The sequence below is a fragment of the Larus michahellis genome, chromosome 11, assembly GCF_964199755.1.
Source record: "Larus michahellis chromosome 11, bLarMic1.1, whole genome shotgun sequence".
NCBI classification, from domain to species: Eukaryota; Metazoa; Chordata; class Aves; order Charadriiformes; family Laridae; genus Larus; species Larus michahellis.
The window spans coordinates 19,967,137-19,982,528 of record NC_133906.1 but is presented as its reverse complement, the minus strand read 5'-3'; the positions used below and the strand labels follow the sequence as shown (position 1 = coordinate 19,982,528).

At 46.8% G+C, this 15,392-nt stretch overlaps 1 protein-coding gene across 12 annotated transcripts in view; it reads right to left on the bottom strand.

The window, feature by feature from the left end:
- The window catches only part of SGCD (sarcoglycan delta), a 354,229-nt gene extending 341,669 nt beyond the window's left edge, over positions 1–12,560 (bottom strand). For 5 of the 12 annotated variants that reach the window (XM_074604499.1, XM_074604509.1, XM_074604495.1 and 2 more), the window contains exon 1: positions 5,016–5,832. The gene's annotated coding sequence lies outside the window, so the exon portion shown is untranslated. Of the gene's footprint in view, positions 1–5,015; positions 5,833–11,812; positions 11,865–12,440 lie in introns of those variants that run through there. The other 7 variants (XM_074604512.1, XM_074604497.1, XM_074604504.1 and 4 more) reach the window with 7 other exon arrangements.
- Between the last annotated feature and the right edge of the window lie 2,832 nt (positions 12,561–15,392).

The following is a 15,392-nucleotide window of genomic DNA, read 5'->3' as shown; positions in this document are numbered from 1 at the left end:
GCTTTAAAACAAGAAGGGAAGAGAAAAAAAAAAACAAAAAAAACAAATTCAAGCAGGGAGGGAGGCTTTGGGACCTCTTTCCCCTGCCGTCAGTCAGAGCGATGTGGCTCTGGCTGCTGGCATTTTTGGGTCCTTGTGCGATACGGTCTGCTCTCCCTCTGCTGAGCAATCCAAGCACTACAGAGAATAACGGAGCGCCTTGCAGCAAGAGGTCCTTGAGTCGTGTCAGCATTGCAAGGGAACAAACTTCAATTCTCAGGTTGAGACCACAAAAAAAAAAAAAAGAAAGGAAAAAGAGCCCTGCAAGTGTGCTCAGCCCCGAGCTCCCACCTCACCGAGCCACCGTGGCCAAACACGGCTGGCTGAGCATGGGGCTGTGGAGCCATAACTGGGCAGACACAAGCCCCCATGGGGCAAGGACCTGCTTGCCCATCAAAACCAATACATGAGCTGGTGGCCAACAGCAGCTATAAACCACACAAGCCTCCTGAGAAGGCAGGAAAGGTTTTAACTAAATGGTTAGCCCTGGCTGCTACATTTTCAAAGAAGAAACGAGCCTGTCTTCTATAGAAGGAATGGATAACACACTATACTGACATTTCAGCTGCTGGAGTGATCCTAGAAGATCTTGGCTCATCCCAGCAGTGCATAACACCTCCCTGGACGTGGTCCCAGCACTGCTCTTCCGCATTCACAGCTCTTCTCCAACACCCGTGACAAACCCTACTGTTCCCTTGGGATGAAGAGGGGCAATAATGGGAATATTAACATAACCCAATACTACTATCTTACCATTTTACAATGCACTAGATCCAAGGAGCTTTCTGTGCAGCACCAGATTCTTAAAACCATCATTAATTAAAAAAAAAATTTAAAAAGTAAAACCCCAATGTCCATATGAGATTCTCTGGCTAAACTGAGTGGTGATGTTGAGATTTTACAAAGTTTTCACCTCCATGAGGAACCAGCGTCCTCCCTTGCTAAGCACAGAGGCAGGTGATCATCTGGTGCCCCATCTTTAGTGAAACAGAAGATTCCCTCATTTTTAAAAGGCACAAAAAAACCCAACCCCAACGACACATCCATTTTCACTAACTGTACTCACATTCAACAGAAGAGCAGCTAAAATTATGTCAGAATTCAAGGGGTGGGGGGGGGAACACAAGGAAAAAAAAAAAAAAGAGAAAAAAAGAGGTTGCTTGACACCCGAATGGCAAGGTCTGAAGCATGACCCAGTGCCTAGTAATGTCAGTGGGATCCCTCTGAACCATTTCAGAAGGAGTCAGATACAAGCCATGCCCAGGTGAGCTGATATTGAGCACAGCTGGCCAAGATAGAGGGGAAGAAAACACAGAATTCACAAGGAAAATGCACAGATGCACAAGTCATACCAGCCCTTAATCAGTGGGCTGGGAAAAATATTCTTTTTTTTCTTTTCAATATTTAGCTCCAAACTGAAAAAAAAGTATCAGCTTTTCTATCGGATCCATCTTAAACCCAGGGAGGAGAGGAGTGTAAAAAGTAGTTAAGACCTAAGATTTTTCAAGGTTATTTAAAAAGAGATTGCAAAGTTCTTTGCTGTGATTAGTAACCTACTGGCCCCCCAAAATTAATAATGTGTTTTCAAACTACTCTAAGCATATTCAGCAAAAATCTCTTATTAAAATCAATGAGAGACAAGCTGTTAGCTGCATGTCGTGCTGGAAAACTGCAGATGAAATGCAGAAAGTTCGTACGCTTTCACTCCAGATGCAAAAACTCAAACAGTTTTTACTTGATAAAGCGAAGTTTGTGATTAAGCTACACCTGAAGTGCCGTCTTGCCAAAACTCTGGAAAAGCATCAAAGTGGCTGTTAATTATTTTTCTGACAATCACTCTGGAAACATTTCTCAGGTGAGGAAGCTAGGGCTGGCACAAACCCTGCCTCTGTCAGGGTTCTGGGAACCAAAGGTACTGAGGTGTATCTGCTGATGGCCAGAGACAAACTGACTCTGAGGGCGATCGTGTGTGTCAGCTTTTAGGCTGAGCTACTTTCCACTTCAAGCGCATTTAAGGGACTCGATGTAAACTGATAACAGAGCTTGGGATTCTCACAAATGAAATAAAAGCAGGAGTAGACAACGGAGAAAGTTAATTTTTCACCTAGAGAACTGCAGTGTTAGAAGACTGCCCTGGAGGTTTTAATCAATGTGAGTGAATCTTTTATATTTTTCTCCAGCATTCCTAAAAGAAGTCAATAAGATGCCAGCACTTTCTCAGCATAGAGTGCCCATTTCCCAGCAAGCTTGAGTTCAAGTCTTCATCAAAAGAACTAAATAAATGCATTATGATTTCAAAGAAACATAGCAAGCAAGGAAACAGAAGTAGCAGGATAACCTTATGATGCCTGGTAGGTTTTCAGAAAAAAACCCCAACTTTTTACTTCTTTTATTCTTGAGGATAATTAGAAGCAAACAAAGACTAGTCTAACCAGGCATTGCTGGTGCACCAAAACACCCACAGCTACCCCGGCCCTTAAGAACAGCAAAACATTTGAAAAACGCACACCACCAGCAGACACTATCTAAAGGCATTTCCAGATCCGGAACCTGCTCTCCTGTGAGGGAAACACACCTACTTGTCCATCTGCTTCATCATAGATGATATAAAGCTCCTTATACATTCAAACAACTTCTATCATGCCCACCAAAGAGCCCATCACCCAAAGGATCTGTGCACGTGGATCATATCTACACACGTCACCTTAAATAAAGAGCAACAGACCACGTTACGTAACTCACTTCTATATAATTATGAACACCTGAATAAATGGCCCTGCATACAGAGCACAGGCAAGGAGCTTCTCAAGTCATGAGTCAATTTACAATCCCACCCTCAGCTGGAGCCTGGATCGTCTGTTTCTCTGAGCATTTAAAGAAAAAAAAAAAAAAAAAAAAAGAGTCCCTCCATAATTTCCCCTTTGGAATACTCAGTTTGAGTGCACAAAACAAAAGAGCTGTCACTCCTTATGTTGTAAAAGCTTTAAGCAAAATTAGCTATTCAAAGTTACAGGTAAAAGCAAAGAGGTGTAAATGAAAAACATCAGGGGTACAGGATCCATGATTCTTCAAACAAAGTGTTAGAAGTTTCCAGAAGGCACAATAAGGATAGAGTCAACATCCTCAGTGCACTCCAACGTAAGAATTTCAAGGACTTCAAGGGGCAAAGACAAAGGTAATTTTTCAGTGGCAACCAGATATTGCAACAGCTGTACCTATGCTAATCCAAGGGTTTAGAAGCAAAGTTCATGCACTGTATTACTGAGAGGCGATGCTCTCAAAGGAGCTTTTACTATAAGGAATCTTGTCTGGCTTGTTTCAAAATGATGACTCTTATTTTTCCATTTATAATTTTTTCCTCAAACTAGCACCCAAAATAGAGCTCTTCCTCAGGAAAAAAAAAAAAAAAAAAAAAGGTTTGACATACAGGAGTGAATTCTCAACAGATAGATATCAACATGAGAAGTCAATGGAATTATGTTAATTTATGCCAAATGAAACATAACCAAGATTTCTCTCCTTTGAGATAAAGCTGGGACGATTATGGTCATTTACAGCAGATGCTACTGCTCGCAGCACAGGGCACGAGAGCTCCTTCCCGTGCCTATGTAATGTCACAGAGCAAATATATCTGTTAGCAGGAGGACTCACTTCAGCACATTAATGTAGTAACGTCACTGGCTGACCTACTCTGCCCAGCACACAACCCAGAGTTGTTCATTTTTCTTTTCAATGAGACACTATGCAAGTGTTGATTTAATGGTTCATTTATCAACCCCTCTGAATATTAAGCAATCCATTTTGACTTAATTTGGACAATTCAATTTCACCCATCCTTTCTCCCCTTGAAAAATGTGAATCGCTGTCTGGGGAGAAGCTGTTTTAAAAGTTGACTTAACAGAAAGTACTTGGATCCACAGGCTTTATACCCTTTCATACTCTGAGATATATTTCTATTGGACTTTTTTTTTTTTTTTGCTTTTTACATATTATCCCTGAAATTCACAAATGCTAAAGCAAAGACACTTCAACGAACATTCTTAACACTGCAGACCAAAACGCATCTTCTGCGGTATTTGCTACTCCCTAAGAAGACCACCAGAAGATTAAGCGCAATGTCAATACAACCAACAAGCCTGTGAAATTCCGTAATACTTAGGGAAAGGAGCTTCTCGTTGAAAATCCATTACTTTCCTTAGAAAGTTTTTGTTACTGGATACATTTTTCCCCAACAGAAAAAAAAATAAATAAATAACCAATGAAGGAAACACTTATGCCCCAGCCCTTCATGCACGCAGTTCCTCCTACCCACAAACTGGCACCTCCAAGAGCCTTCCCCAGGGAAGCCCAAGCCCCGCTGCGGTCCGGACCCCTCCCACGGCACCGACCCGGGCTCAGGGCCGCCTCCCCCGGCGCCGGACCTGTTGGTCGCCCGTCCCCCCCCGCTTCAGTACCCAACCGCATCCCTCGCCCCGCCGGACGCTCCCACGGCTTTTTTTCTCCCGATTCAGCCAGATTTCTACCCGTTTTCACCTGCTACTCCCGCGGTGCCGCTTCCCCTCTCCGCAGCACCCGCACGCGTTTAACATTCAGCCCGCCGGCTCCGTCCCTGCCGCGCATCCCCGCCGAGCCCGAGCCCGAGCCCCGGCGGCGGGTCACTTCCCAAAGTCCCTTTCCCCACGGCCGCGGGAGCCCGGCCACCCCCCCAGCACACGGCGCATCCCCCCGTCACAGCTCGGCCGAGCCTCCCGGAGCGCCAACCGGCGTCCTCCCGCCGCGAAGCGCCACTTTTCCCTCAGGGAATGGCACGGCGGGGCGCAGGAGGGACGCGCGGGGGCATCGCCCGCCCCTCCGCGGGGCGGCTTACCCCGAGGGCCGCGGCTCCGGCCAGACCCCCGAAACTCCGCCAAGTCGGGGGAGCCGGGGCCGGGCAGGGCAGAGCCGCCCCGGGGACATCCCCCGGGCTCAGCACTCACCTGGGTGGGCTGGGGCGGGCTCGGCTCCTCAGGAGATCATGCCGGCGGAGCCGCCGGGGCGGGAGCGCGGGGCCGGCGGCGGAGCGGCTCCTCCGGCGGCGGGGGCGCGGCGCTGCCTCACGCCGCGGCGCAGAGCCGCGCGCCGCCTCCCACACGCGGCCACGGCGCCCCGGCCCCGACGGGGGGGGGGGGGGGGGGGGCGCGGAATTCGGGGGGGCGGGCCCGGACCCGGCTGCTCCCGCCCCGCCCCGCCCGGCACCGGCAGCGAACGGCGGGAGCGCCTGTGCTCTTCTGATAGATCGTCTCTTTTTTTTTTTTTTTTTCCCGTCCTTTCTCCCCCCCCCATTTCTTTTTCCTTTCGCTCCACTTTTCTCCTTTTCCTCCCCTTTTCACCCCACTTTTCTCCCGTTTCCTCATTTATCTTCCTTCTCACCGTTCCCTCCCATTTTCCCATCCCTATTTTCCCCCCATATTCCTTCTCCCTCTTTTTTTTTCTCCTCCTCCTTTATCCCCCGTTTCCTCATTTCTCCCTTTTTCTCCCTTCTCACCATTCCCTCCCATTTTCACATCCCCCTTTTCCCCTCTCTTTTCCCCCCCACATTTCTTCTTCCCTTCCTCCTATTTTTATATTTTTGTTTTCTCCTCCTCCTTTTCCCCATCCCTCTCCCTACCAAAGGGAGATTGTGGCCAGCAGCCAAGCGGGCTCTCTCTCCAGGGAGATGGCGAGGCGCTGGGAGAAGCGGGCGGCCGGGGGGGATAGGGGTGGAACAGGCAGCAGCAGCCACCACGAACAGCACGCACCCCCCCCACCTATTCCCCCCGGGACCCGACCCGGGCATGGCATTTCCAGGGCCGTCCTTCCCTGCCATCTTTGGGAGGGTTAAGATAAGCCAGTGCAGCTTTTCCCAAGGATCCAGCAAAAATCAGGGGAAAAAAAAAAGGCTTATTGCGCATTTAAACCCAAGCAGCCCACCCTGCTTCTGCCGGCGCTGAAATGCCCTCAACATCCCAGCCCTTAGGTCCAGCCGGTCCCCAAGTTCCCACCTGCAAAGCGTCACCGAGGCAGGAGGCTCTCAGCCTCCCGGCATGGGGTACAAAGGCTTCAGCAGCAACATGGCTCATTTCCCCTTGAGTTTCACGTGTTGGAGATGGGATCAGTGAAAATGGTGGTTTTTTCTACCTTAAAATGTTATTGTTTTGCCGCTGTGTGCTTTGGTCTTATCAGGTGGCAGTGAACAACTTCCTTCCATGTTTTATTCTGGAGCTCAGGATCAAGGTAGAAAATTGCGAGAGTTCCCAGTAAACTCAGTAGCTACTGACTGCTGTTTGCCAGGACAGGGGATACTTGTATTCATGGAGAACTTGTCCATCCCATGCCCGCTTGCTGCTCTTCCCTCCTCTCTGCGAGCCCAGGCCCCTTGCTTCCCCGAAAAGTGCCAGGTTTTGGTTCATTGGAGGTCTGTAAAATCAGTACCCAACTAAATGACATTAGGACATTTAATGACATTAAATGACCTAAGCTGAAGACATTATCCTGTCTTAGATCTCCTTTCCTCTCTCCAGGTTAAGGACTTGGGTTTTTTTCTTTTCTGAGGAGGAGGAATAATTACTGATGAACCCTGGAACAACTTGAACAGAAGCATGGATACACAAATCAGAGGGATTGCTTCTGTCAATTTAATTGAGTTGTTACTCCTAGACTATAAAGTTAATCATTGGCAGAATAGAAATGTGATTCTTACAAAAGTTTATCAAGAGTTGTTTGGGCTCTCCTACTTTGTGACTCACTGAGTTGCTGCTGTGCCACCGAACCTCACAAGCACTAAAACAGCACCAGATAAAATTAAATGAAGTATAAAAAAAACTGATTAACTATCAAGAAGTTTCTTTTTTCCACCTCAATGTCACCAGTTTGAAGGCCTAGTGAAGTTGTTTTCTTGCCCATCTAAGAAACTTGCAGATGACAATGAGCGCTTTTGAGCAGTGCATGGAAAGCACACGAAGGTCCTGCCCTATACACGCGCCTCTATACACGCACTCCTTCTGCCTGGTGTAGGTTATACGGAAAATCTCTGTGTTCATCCCATCTCCAGCTAAAAAAAAAAGTGAAAGTATTGAAGACATTTGACAGACCAAAAGAAAATAAAAGCACATCAGCAAAACTGGGAAGTATCAAGTACCATAAATTTCATCAAGTCAGGCCAGCAACAAATCTGACCTGTGGCTCATAATTTTCTTTTTTTTTTTTTTGTTTTCATTTTTAATTCTTCCCTCCTGCAAATTCATGACAGTTGTTGTCCTTCATTTGCACGGCTTTGCACCGTGCACTGGATCCAGTTGGCCAGCAATGGCAGGGAATGCTAATTCCATTTAGTTACCGGAAAAAGCAATAAAAGCAAATATGTTTCCCTAAGGCCTCAGCCCAGAGTGATGAAAAATCCAGACCAACAAACATATTTTGTTAAAACCAGTCTTGAATGTCAATTTCTTTTCCCACTGAAAAATAAAACTAGGAAAAGAGTATATCAGACAAACTGAAATATAAATGAACGGCTCTTCCCAGCTCTAGTAATTGTATCTCAACTATATCCCCAAGCTGGGGAAAGAGTGACGGTCTCCACCCCAGAACTGGGCAAGCCCTAAGCACGTCACATGTGCCACGAACACACAAATGCCGTACGGCTATAACTAAGATTATTTAAAGTTATGGGGTCAGTGACAGCAGCAGCTGCTGCTCCTGACCCCAGGGGAATCACGGGTCTGGTTAACGCAAACTCTTGTCCTCCCATTTCTCACTGGGACTTACTGGGATGTGAGCTCTTCTTCGAGCTGCTGCAACGGGTTTCCAGCGCTGAGCTGACCACGGGCAGGAGTGTGCCGCAGGGGCAGAGGAAAAGGCAGCCCAGGCAAAGATAAAGTAACTTTTCCTGTTAGAGATGATTGTACTTATTTTCCCTGCCTTTAGAAAGGAACAGCTGCTGCTCAGGTTTGCCAGCACCCAGCACTCAAAAACTGTGAGTGAAAGACTCAGAAATAGGATGCTTGTCTGTAAAACAGTCTGATGCTGGGGAAAAAAAAAAAAAAAAAAAAAGCCTCTTTTTATTTGGCTTGTGATTACTAAGTCTGCAGGGATCCTTTTTTTTCCGTGCTTTTTCCTTTTTTTTCCTTAGTTCGCGAGGAGCAGAGATCCACTTTTTTTTTCCTTCCCTTTTTTTTTTTTTTAAATGAATGCTGGGATTCTAACATAATCAACTAATTCCAGGAGCTGAGGCTTCAAGATAAAAAAAAAAAAAAAGTATACCATGTCGCAAAGCTCACAATGCAATCTCATTGCATTGCCATTGGCAGCGGTTCACTTGGCTCTGGAAATAATAAAGTGGGAGACTGAAATGACAAACAAACCGGAGATCCAAACCGAAGTACCACCAGGGAATGCAAAGCAGATGGCCAGCGAAAGAAGACTAGCCCAAAGAATCGCTATAGTCTTAGCAGGAAGATTACTGACAGCACCCACCGTGGTGGCCTCCTTCCTATGAGCTTGCCTGGCATGGTTTGCATCTTGATGTCCTTGTCATGGATTATTATTAAGAGGAGAAAACAAGCTAGAGAGTCCTCTCAATTGCAAACCATTTGCGCACCCTCTCATAGCAAATAGGGAGACTGACGGGCATTGGAGAGCCCTTGCAAGGGTCAGGAACAACTCTACGTTTCTATGCCATCGTCAGCCTACGGTGCTTCCTCGAACTGGTCACTTAGCTATCACAAAGGTAACGCTGATGTGTGCTTTCAGGAAGAATTGGTTATTCAGCATGCTTCCATTAAAATGTCTGCTTTGTTTCCATATGTCATAATATCATTTTGTCAAGAGAATTTATTTAAAAATTGCAAAATTAAGTCTGTGCTAAACAGGAGCCAGCACAATGAAAATTAGATTTTGGGACTCCCCATAAATATGTAAGTGTGAGCATATGAAATCACATGTAGCAATTCATTTTCAGAAGGAGGAAAAACCCTAAATTACATTGTCTGCTGTCATATCCAGTTTGCTCAGCAGGGGAAAACACAGGAATATCAACTGTGACCACGTGAACTAAGCAGTGTGGTAAAATGCCCTGCAGAGCTCCATCGGGACTGATCCTTTCTGCTTACCCTAATCAATACATTGGTTTATTGGAGAAGAAAACAATTCTTGTGGAGCAGGTTTCAGACTGCCAACCCCAGCAGATTCTCTGTGCTGCCAAATAGGATTTCTCTTTAGTTTCTGTCCATCTCTAGCACTTTGCAAAGCTGCCCTGTCTTCTTGTGCTTCTAAGCATATAGCCATCTTCTTCGATTTCCACTTTTTACCAGTCTAGAAATGCAATGTTTGACACTGACTAAAACCTACGTGCTCTCCTCCATGGCCATTCACAGGGATCGGGATTTTGAACTTTGGACTCAATAGGAAAAGTTTTTCCACAAGCACCTGGAGCTAAATTCTACCCACCATATTTGTGGGTGGTGCTCCATCACCTGTCGGTTTGAAATAAGCAGGATTTAATCATTTGGGGATGACAGTGAATTACAGCCCCTCATGAACGGATACAGCGCTCCCGTCCCCTTCTCCCAGCCCGTCTGCTCACAGGCTGGTGCATCACTGGAGCTCAGCCAGGCAGACATAGAAATGCATTGAGTGAATAAGGTCTTCCTTCCCTATCAGCCAATAAAGATAATTACACAGGCCAGCATATATTAATTTGGGTTCAGTCCTTTTCCCACTCAAATTAACGTCGGTTTTGCCATTGACGCTGATGTTAGCAGAGGCTGGCCCAACATCATGGAACTAAAATTAGATTCCTGCTACAGTTTTGCTGGTCTCCCCCCTTCCCCTGTACCGCCCGGCCGAGGGAGTTACTGGTCCAGCTGGGAATCGGTACTAATTCCAGCAACAGCCCAGGTATCCAAGGCATAGTGCCGATGGACTCTCAGCACCTACTGCAGGAGCTCAGGCAGCCCCACGATGATCAAAGTTGCACCACCTGCACCCCCACGGCACCGCAGGCAGGACCCTCGGGAACTCATTTCAAGTCATAGAATCATAGAATCGTGTAGGTTGGAAGGGACCTTTCAGATCATCGAGTCCAACCATCAGCCTAACACTGCCAAAACCACCACTAACCCACGTCCCTCAGCACCACCTCTACCCATGTTTTAAATACCTCCAGGGATGGCAACTCCACCACTTCCCTGGGCAGCCTCTTCCAATGCTTGATAACTCCTCCGGTGAAGAAAGTTTTCCTAATATCCAATCTAAACCTCCCCTGGCACAACTTGACGCCGTTTCCTCTTGTCCTATCGCCTGTTCCTTGGGAGAAGAGACCGACCCCCCCTGGCTACACCCTCCTTTCAGGGAGCTGTAGAGAGCGAGAAGGTCTCCCCTCGGCCTCCTTTTCTCCAGGCTGGACACCCCCAGCTCCCTCAGCCGCTTCTCATAAGACTTGTTCTCCAGACCTCTCACCATCTCCGTTGCCCTTCTCTGGACACGCTCCAGCACCTCGGTGTCTTTTTTGTGGTGAGGGGCCCAAAACTGAACACAGTATTCAAGGTGGGGCCTCACCAGTGCCGAGTACAGGGGGACAATCACTTCCCTAACCCTGCAAGCCACACTATCTCTGATACAAGCCAGGGTTAGGGTTAGGGTTGCCAAAACCCGTGCTAAATGAGGGTGGAGAAGGAGACAGGCACAGAAAATCCTTATCCACTGGGGCTCGGAGGCCGGGGATGGCAGCTTCTGGTGAGGGTACCCAGGCGTGCTCACGCAGGCGTGCAACACACACCGCTGTCCTCAGAGATTCCCCATGCAGAGCTGTCACATTTTTATCCAGTATCCACAATGCAGAACTCACTTGTTATCAATATTGGTGATGCCACTCGAAAAATCAGAGGAAATCCATCACGGCCCGTGAGGTTATTCCGGTGTAATGAGGAGCCCCTGTGTCCCATTTTTCAGAAGCGAGAGGCAGCCCTTACATCTCCATCCCTGTGCTGCCCTAAGCCACCTCGGCAGTGGCTCAACAGAAGCTTGTGGGGCTTTTCTGCAGTCCAGCAGCTCGCTTTCTCCCTGCATACATCCAGATGTGGATGCACGCGGATACACACACACACACACATACACATACAATTATCCTTCACAGTTTTCCTAAGAAACAGTTTTTTTTCTTTTAGGCAGTAGTCTGCCTATCAGTGTGTCTCAGTATATAGATATACAAGTGTTTACCAGCAAGGCTGAAAAGTCTCAGCCACGCTTCCATGGAGCGCACGTAGCACCCTGATTTGCACATATCTCGGAAATACAAACAGTTCCTCTCTTTTCATATTCTGCTGCTACAACAACTTCGCAGACAACTTTGCTTACTGGACTGGCATCACGGTGGGTGTAACTACCAGCAATAGCTTGCCTGCTACTCGGAGCAGAGTCACATGCTGTGATTGCTCATATGCCGTTCAGATTCTCTAACAACTGAGAGAGGGAAAAAAGAGAGAGAGGAAAAAAAAGGCAACTATTTCTAACTGAGACACGTTCCTCTGTTGTCTCTGCCTCGGCTGCTCTCTGTCACACTGATTTCCTTTAACTGGTCAATCCCCCCCCTGTTTCCACAAACACGGAAAGCAACTGTTTATAATTCCAAACTCCCAGCCTTGTGCCAGATAACATTTGCCAATCAACTGCCAAGGCAAGCTTCACACGGGAAAAAAAAAAAAAAAAGAAAGAAAAAAAGAAGGAATGGCAGGTTAAACAGATCAGCTCTGATTCTTACCTTCAGAAGCAGACTTCACTCAAAGCCCACAAATACTTTGCTGGAAGTCTCTGAACTATTTTTAGCTTCCCTCGGGAATGCCATGTAGGGAGAGCAGCCCCCTCTCTACCATTCCTAATCTGCCCAACATAACAGCAGGACACCTGCTGCTACTGAGTCATGTTTTGTGTGAAGCTAATGGTATATATATAGGCAAAACGTAAAGACAATTGTTTATTTTCCTCCATATCCCATGTGTTATTTGTGTCTTCCTGTTACTCTAAGCAAATCAAATCAGTGCAAAGAAGACAAATACACAGGAAAATTCATGTTCTCTTCAGACCAGAAGCTCTAGAAAGGTATAACAGAAGTATCCTTGTTTCTATTTGTGTTACGTATACCTGTGTGTATACATATATCTGTACTTTTACAGATGCACAGAGTGATTGTGTTCTTGCAAGCTCCTGCTCTGGCACATTCAAACTAGTGTTTTCCCTGGAAGCTGAATGGAAATTCGATTATTATAAATATAAAGCTCCATCCTGAACCCATCTTTCCTACTTAAACACAGTAAGAAAGAAAAAGCATGGAAAAGGGGCGTATCTAGGGGAAACTCAGGTTTATAACCTGCTAGCGTAAAGAAACTTACCACATGTTCCCCATATAAGCTTCCAGATCCGAGGCAGAAGTAGCTTAGAGGTTGCGCAGTGGCTGTTAAACATCAGCTGTATTCCCCTTTGTTTGCTTCACAGCCATTACTTGCAGTGACAAATATAGATATAGAACAAGCCCTTTGGTCTGTGCTAGGAGCCTGATTTAGCTCTCCCCGCCACGCCATGCATTTCGTCGTTACGGGCTGCACTTCGAAAGTTTTGAGAGCTGCAGTAAAGAGCTGCTAGGTTTGGCTTTGTGATCTCTGGAAGATCTCTCTTTTATTCCTTCCTGTCTTCACCCCCCCGCTTTTTTTTTCCCAAAAAGTGAAATTTTGGTTATTTCTGTCTTTGAAGAAAGGCATTGCCCTGGTCGTCTGCCTTGGGCAATACTTCCATTCACGATGGATACTAGTACTCACTCTAAACCTTAGCTCACCCTACTGTCCTTAAATTCTATAACTTAGTCACTCTTATTAAAGACAATGGTAAAGTGTCCACTGACACCAGCGGAAATAGGATGAACATTTACAGGAAATACTAGAACATGTAACAATAATCTTAGTTGCCATGGGCAGAATCAGTGTTAGGCAATGCAGCACATGAAGCCTTACCCTGACTGATGTAACCACGTAAGCCTGTATGCTCAGAGAAACACACCTGAAGTATTCAATGGATAATAAAAAAAACTTTCTGTAGGTTTATAAAACCATCATATTGAATGTATTGCAGGAGAATGATTTTAAAATATATGTAAAGAAGATTCCTTTGTTCCCAGAGAACTCTGTAGATTTTCCAATATGTTTCTTTAGAGTCTTGCGCTTCCGCCCTCCCCTCCTTTGTTTTTTCGCCCTTTTTTTGTTTTTCTTTTCTTCTCTATCTCCTGCTGTTGAACTAGACGAGGGATGGTAGAAAATAAGAAGCTCTCCCAGCCTGCCTGGTACCTCTTCTCCCAGAGGAGCTGAACTAAGCGACAGCAAATGGCCAAATTTTCCTTCTTTGAGCAGCTGAGGGACATGTGCTGCATAAAACCTCTCAAAAGATGAATGAAGCTCCTAAAAAATTGCACTTACATATGTGCTAGGCTCTCTGAACAGAGTTCAGAAACACATTTCAAGCCCATTAATTTAAAATAACCCCTGGCAAATCAACATTTTACCACTTAAAATGACCATCTGCCAAATCCTGAATGGGGGAAAGGAAAGGATTGCAACATGCCCCAAATACCAGCCCTGGGTCTCCTCCGCCAGATAAAGGTATGGAAAAAAAAAAGCCATGGGTCCTGTCCCTTCTATATCCAGATGCTTCTCCAGCTTCTGCTGTAGCAGAAGCAGCAGGATTTCAGGCAGGCAGACCCTGAAGCGTTTGCAGTTTTCATGTGGAAAATAAAACAGGTGCCAGTGACCCAGAGGCTCCGCAGTCCTCTGTTCCCCCCTAGTGACCGGCGCTCGCTGAGGGCACCGGATCAGCTGGAGCTTCCAGCTCTGCGTCGCCGAAGCACGAGCAGTAGAAGCTCTGGCTTCGGGCTTCAGGAGTCCTCTCCGGTGCCAAAATCCCACCCAAACCCCCCTCTCCACACCCGCCTTCATCTCAGGAGGACAGAAGTAACCAGCTGCAGCGAGGAGAGCTACAAACCGAGCGCGAGGGGCAGCTCTCCCGGGCCGTTCCTCCGCCGATAGCCTGAGCACCCCGTTAACGTATTAACGAACACAGCGCCTTTATGTCTGCTAAACAAAAAAGTAGAAGCAGAAGGGGGAAAAAATCCCCAAACTCCTCGGCGTGTCTGCCTTGAATCCCAATTAGAAAAGAATTGTTTGCCTTAATTCTAGATGTATTTAGAATATGGAGCATATATTTCCAAAGGATGTTTTGTATTTACAGCGTGTCTGTCTGGTTATACTGCTGCAATGTAATTGTTTTCCTGCTGAGAATTATAGCAGTGAAGTTACTCTGGGTACGATTACAGCTAATTATAGTTTCGCTTTGGAATTTAAAGGCTCCCCTGCAACACTCCCTCCTTCCCATTTAGAGGCACTGGCCTTGGAGCATGTTGTGACTGCTGCCTGTAATTGTAGTAACCGAGGTCCCTAAGGTCACTGCCGGCTACGTGACATGTGGATGCATTTGAGGCTTAGTGGCTAGAAAAGGGTAAGTCATTATGGTAACGGTATGAGGGGAAATCTGTAAGGAATACCTGACGCTGAGGCTGTAACTGAGACAATGTAAGTCCAGACTTTGCTTGGTCTGTGCCTGGGGGCAGCTGGACCACAAGAAGGTGGCAATCCCTGCCTGGCAAGGCTCCGGGAGCGAGAGCACCGCAGAATTTGTATCCAAGTGGGGGATTTCTGACAAAGAGCAGTTATGTTCGGGGCGGTTAACAGCTGAAGAGCTGGGACACATTCACTCCTGTGCACAGACTCAGCACAAGGTGACAGCTTTAACGTCAGAAACAGAGCCCTGCAGCACGGGTAAGACGGCAGACACGGCTGGGCCAAGCCGTGGTGAATTCATCGACTGCTCCCTAATGGGAAACACGTCTTCTTGACATTTTTCATACCTGTAGTTGCTCCTTTTGCCTCTAAATCTTAACAGCTTGATGCTGGAATCAGGTTTGCATCATAAATCTCTTCTTTCTATCATAGCTTTGCCTGTCGCTGCTGATACTCCCCAGCAGAGAGCTAAGTCCCAGCAGTGCCGGAGCCACCCAAGGTGGCCTCAACGTTAGTTCAGCACAAACCGTGTCGATGGCAGTGGAGGGACTCAGGCACCTGAAGAAACCCTGCCAAGGCTCTGGGGCCGGCCGGGCAGCCCCATCGCTCTCCCTGCCCCAGGTGGTGCCATACAGGAAGAAACGTACTCCACCGCTGAGCGGCACCGCGTGTTTCAAAACAAAATGTCAATGAGCTTTCCAGATTAAAACATTAAAAATGTATGAGCAACAACTGTCGCAC